A 6,000-nucleotide genomic window follows, 5' to 3' on the forward strand; every position below is an offset into this window, starting at 1 on the left:
GATTTTAGCGCATGTAACGGTATAGCTGAAAGGTACAGCTTTTTATATTTCTTCATTTGCACTCAGTATTCTTTGAAAAACAATCCAATAGGAATATTATAGTTTCTACCTAAATTATCTTTGAACTGCACAAATCCTATCCATGATGTATTGGACTAGAAGTTAACAGAAGCATGATGCTGTTAGGTAAACAGTTGAACTTGAGAAACCAGATGCTTTGCTGTTAGTTGTTTCCTGGCCTGGAATGAGCCATTTACCTTTATTTGTTCACTCTGTTCGTGTTTAAAACAGAACATCTTGTAGCTGGTTCGCTTGCTTTGCTTTGCTTTGTAAAGAGAGTAGACTGTTTGAAAGATCATCACATCTAATTCACTTAAAATTCAAAATGCCATGCTGTTAAATACTTTTGAGAATCTTAAGGGTGCTTCTTTTAAAGACTTGCATTTTTAATGAAGTTAGTTTAAAATGGTATATTTTTATACACTAGCTTTTTTTTTTTTTTTCCCCAAATGTAGTATGTTACCAGAATAATGATCTCTGTTCACCAAAGGGTGTGCTTGAAAAGTACATTTTGCTTGGTATAGTATGTTGGTTTGATTGGCAGACACTGAGTCTGCCTTTTGTTTTAGGTTTCTTCCTTTTTAGTATTCAACACAGAAAGCTAACGTGAAATGTGGGAATTGGTCTGTTGTTTACAGACTGACTTAGCCATTTGATTTAGTTACCTTTAAGGCATCAACATTAATATAAAATGTACTTTCTTTACCAGTGATGATTTTGAGACAATTAGATGCATATAAATCATTTAATTTAATGATAATTGAGATAAAGATGCATTTGTCATTTAATCAACCTATTTGGTAATCTTCATACTCATGCCTTTAACTTTGAACAAACATTTTAGGATTATAATTAGATCAAGTACATTTGGATTATAATTAGATCGAGTACATTTAAAAAAAATTTTAAATTTACTCTGAAATTGAAAAACTTCCAAGATAGACTGTTTTTTTTTAAATAAAAATTCTTTCATCCTGTCTTGCTATCCTAGAATAATTAAATAATAATGAAATAAAAATGTTTAAGTCAGTAAATCACGATTTGTTAATGGCATCCTGTGTAGTCTTTCTTCAGATAGTTGGAATAACTGCTGCTAATCTAGCAGCTGCTATCAATTGCTATGCTGCTGCATTTCTCTATGTGCTCAGTTCAGCTTTTGCCCAGTTCAGAACAATCTCAAGTTTTAGTTCACATTCAGAGTCAAAGGAAGTGACCCAAGGAAGACTAGAATGTTTGAAAGAAGAACCAAGAATAGTTAAGGTTTAAGAATTGATGTGTGTGTGTGTGTGTGTGTGTGTGTGTATCTCCAAAAAGAACCTCATCTCGTCTCTGATTTCCCCAGTGTTTCTTTCTGTAGTATAAAGTCTAAAAGTTAGACAGTATTTGCTGCTTGAGAGAGAATTTCTTGTATAAGACAAGAAGTTTAGCATCTGGACCTCATACATTACGGATTGGTCATTTGTATTCTTTCTTTCCCCATCGGCACAGTCTTATACAGCTTTGTATTTTGCTCTGGTCAGCATGGTCTACAGTGTTGAAGAAAAGTTAATTCAGACATCTGGGAGAATTGATGTACCTGTATATACACTGTGGGCACACTGCATATTGAACTCTGAGTTAAATTGCTTGCTTTCTTATTTTAGATGCTACTGTTTCCTTATGTACTTACTCATAGTTAATATTCCTAAATTTTTTAGTGTTAAGACTCGATGGCAAGGAAACGTTATAAAGATGGACTCTTGGGAGAGCTTGGCTCCACTTAAGGCTTGGATTATATGCCTGTGAATTTTCAAGTATTGGATCAATTAGGCAGAACTAGTCGTGCATTTGAGTACCTGTAAGAGCCATCTTGAAACAAATTTCAGACCTGGGAGGTGTTCATGAGCTATAATTTGAAGAATGACTGAGGGATGTGAGTACTAGATTTAGATACTTATTTTAAAAAACAATTTCTGATGGATTAAGTTGGATGTTTTATTCATAAGAGCTAATTTGATCTTTATATGCCTTGGTATTTTAAAGTCTTATAGTTCCTGTTTTGAATTTATTTCTATACAAAGTCTTCATTTACAGAAGTTAAGTTGGACAAAGAAGGGGGTAGTATTTTCTTGGGTTTTAAGAACTTTAATAAAGTCTGATTTGAGAGGGAACTCACCCCCGGTGACAGTGGTTTTTCTGTTTTTAATCCACAACTTTATCATTGCAAAGTTAGATGCAGTGACCTGTGTTTCTCTCCTCAAACCGCCCCACTATGCGAACATGTAGAATTTGTCTTCCTTCAGCACTCTACCTTCAACTGTAGTTTATTTTTCTAAGAAAATGGATAAGTGCCATTTCTGTTTCCCTTCCTGTGAACTGCTCTGTGTTAAGGAAAATACTTCTTTACTTCCTTCCTAGCACTGCAGATATTTCCCCACACACTTTTGCCTTTTTAAGTGGTATTTTTGTTTTTGTCTTCATACACAAGTTTTAAAGTTTTATGTAGTCAAATTATCAGTGTTTTCCTTTTGGCCTCTGGGTTTTATGTGCAAATAACTTATAAAGGCATTTGTTGAATGGACACATTTATCTCTAGACATTTTTAGCTGTAAGTTAACTTCTTAAAGCATGTTGTTATGGCTGTTTTGTTGCCGTGGGAGGCGAAGGATTTGTATTGATATCCTCTGGGTTTGAGGACTAAAGATGTTTTGCAGTTAGGATGTTAACGCTTCTAGTAAGTGGCTGAGCTTTTTGCATTCCTTAGCAGGCATCCCCTGAAAGACCCTTTAACTTTTGAGTGTTTTCCAAAGTCAAGATAAAGTGGCTGAGGCAATTAAATAGGAGCTCTCACTGGTAATTACTGGGGCTTTGGAGTCAACGAACCAATGAGAGGCTAAACCTTCCTTGAAATGTTTGGGCCTTGGGGAAGTTGGGTAGTAGAGCAATAAGCCTTCCTTTCTGACAGATAAGAAAGGGGTTCTAAAAACACTAAGCCCTGAATATACTCTGGTGCTGCTATCGTTGGCATTTCTTCCAGTCTGAATGATACACTAATAATGAAATCTACCCCTCCTCCTCCTCCTCCTCCTCCTTCTCCCTCACACGGTATCCAGTGCAGCCAAGCTGAGGACCAAGAGAAACCATTAGCATTGCCTCTGCCATCTGACACTTTCCATCTCTGAGGACATGTGGATTCTGAGCTTCTGGGATCAAGAGTTGGAGAGGGCAAGTACTGTTTCCTCCTTTGTGGTCAGTGTCTGATAGGAGCCAGGGTGTTCTGAGTGTTAAAAACAGTAAGGGTTAGTGAAAGGGAAGTACTGAACTGTTTCTACTGCTGAAGCAGATAATTACTCAATCCTAGCGACTGGCTGAGGACTTATGTCCTGGGGAGGACAAGACCACTTAAGCCTGATTGAACACAGGTGACAAAGTAGAGCCCTGTCATCTCAGGAGACTGGTTTTATTGCATAAGGCTTTGCTTGAGTCTAAACTCATCTTGAATCATGGAAAGGGTGGTTACCAGACGGCTTCTAAAAAGTCTTGCTGTAGCTCAATCAGCCTAAGATCATCTGGGACAAAGCTGTAGTCCAACAAGATCACGTTTATTGACTCACTGCAGTGAGAGTGACCACACACTCAGTGAGGAGCCGTTCATTGGACTTCTCACCAATGAAGGGAAAATACAGAGTTGTTTCAGGATTTTGGAGAAGGAGGGAGTTTAGGTGAAATTTAAATGAAGCAACTTTCTGATAGGTTCGAAGCAGAACAGAGCTGTTTAAAATGGGTCAGCATCACTGCAAAGTGGACCATGGTCCTGTTTCCTTGGAAACTACAACGTTAAGAGCAATGTGGAATGTTGTATCCAGAAACCTCTTTCTGAAGCTCTGCACCTGGGTTGTAAAGCAACGCTACTTCTATGTCTAAGTGACTTATCATTCTTCCAGTCAAGAGTGAAATGCTTCATTCTGACTATAATTTCAAACAGCAAAGTTTCTGATTGTTTGAATTTAGAGAACTAAGTTTCTCCACGAGTAAGAAAACAGTAGACTCTCAAAGGGGTTATTATGGCACTTCACAGTAGCAGAATGTCCTTGAGAAGAATATAGCTTCCTGTTTGACACCGGTTCTGTCTGCGTCTGTTATTCCAGCCTGATGAATGGCTGGGCAGATTTTTCCTTTGAGTTAATATTTACTTCCCAGTCTCCTGTAGCATGCTGTATCCTGTGGAGGACATTTATGTTATCTAGTCTTATGCTATTTGTCAGGGACCCTTTTCTCTAATTTGATCATTTAAGTACCGCACAAATACCTCTCCAGTTTAAGCTGCTGTTGGACCTTGGGAGGTGTCTTGTTGAGGGTAGGGGATCAGATGTTTGGTAATACTTTGCCTCATTCCCTAACGTGAATTTTTGCCTGTGATTAAAGATACTGTGGAAGGTTGCCCTACCTGCTAGTGCCAGAAGATTTCCTGGAGTGCAGTTACTTCGCTAGGTTTGTATTTACTTCCCAGACACATAACTGGGAGCCTGCAATGAGCTGTGCAGTGTACTAGGCGCTTAAATTAATTACTAATATGAATACAATGTTGATTCTCTTCTTCGAGGAGCCAGTCTCTCCTGGGGGAGATGGATATGGAAGCAGATTGTTGCAGTGTACGGTGGTTAGTATCAAAGATGAACCACCTGTATTGGGGACACAAAGCTGGTGGTGATTAATTGCCCATTTCCAAATGTCCATTCGAACTTTAATCTTCAGTCATCTGGAATTTGGGCTTCACATTGGAATGTATCTGGGCTCAGAGACGAGAGTTACTGTCAATTTACAGAGTGTGTGCGTCATTCAGAAAGTTTTGTAATAACAAGTAAATAGCTGATAGGCGTGTGGTTTTTATAGTTCTTTCTGCTGTGCCCCAAAGAAGTGTATGTACAAGTTCATGATACTTTATTCTGCTGTCAGATGCTGTCAAATGGCATGAAACACAGGTGACCAAACTTTCAGATCTTTTTTGAGGGGGGAGGCACCTTGTAAAACCCTCATGAAATGCAGGGAGGTGAGATATCTTGTCTCAAATCACTCAGCTGGGAAGAGCATGACCTGTTCCTTGTGCTTAAAGTTTTTTTTTTTTTTGTTTGTTTGTTTTTTTGTGGTACGCGGGCCTCTCACCGCTGTGGCCTCTCCCATTGCGGAGCGCAGGCTCAGCGGCCACGGCTCACGGGCCCAGCCGCTCCGCGGCACGTGGGATCCTCCCGGACCGGGGCACGAACCCGCATCCCCTGCATCGGCAGGCGGACTCCCAACCACTGCGCCACCAGGGAAGCCCGTGCTTAAAGTTTTATTCTTTGTGGAATGGTTTACCCAGAGACTACTTACACAAAAGAGTCAGGAAGGATGGTTTCCAAATAGTCCTTCATATTCTTAGGGGGTTTAGTTCTTACATATTAGACAAGGCTTACTTTCTCTAGCAATGGGGATGTAGCTTTGAGAAACATAAAGCCTTCATTACCATGGAGCTTGGTTTCTAGTGGGGAGATGCTAGGGCTGGGAGCATTGGGTCATAAACAGGCTTCTGTTTGCCAGTGTGAACTTTTATTTAAACCCCTTTGGGGAAAAAAAATGGTGGGCAAAACAAGTTTGAAAACTACTTTTACAGAAGAAAAGAATGGAATCTGGTGATGCTTTATTGCCCTTTACTTTTCTTATAATGGGGAGAGCTCTGAAAGTAGTATTTGCAATCCTGTCTTGAATATAGGACTCAGAACATTAGTAAAAACGCTCACATCTCAAAATTGGAAGGCAACATTATTCACAAAAGTTGTGCTATATATTTCTTACCTAGTGGGTACCATGCACTCACTGTTAAATCTATGAATATCAAAAGTTCTTGATAAATTCTTATAAGCAAAATTTCCCAAGATTGACAAATAATAGGAGAGATACAAGAATGTCACTCCCCGTTCACTC

At 39.1% G+C, this 6,000-nt stretch overlaps 1 protein-coding gene across 14 annotated transcripts in view; it reads left to right on the forward strand.

The window, feature by feature from the left end:
• Positions 1 to 6,000, forward strand: part of CADPS2 (calcium dependent secretion activator 2) — a 552,734-nt gene that overhangs the window by 70,439 nt on the left and 476,295 nt on the right. The window lies entirely within an intron of this gene.

Source organism: Physeter macrocephalus, chromosome 5, assembly GCF_002837175.3.
Source record: "Physeter macrocephalus isolate SW-GA chromosome 5, ASM283717v5, whole genome shotgun sequence".
NCBI lineage: Eukaryota > Metazoa > Chordata > Mammalia > Artiodactyla > Physeteridae > Physeter > Physeter macrocephalus.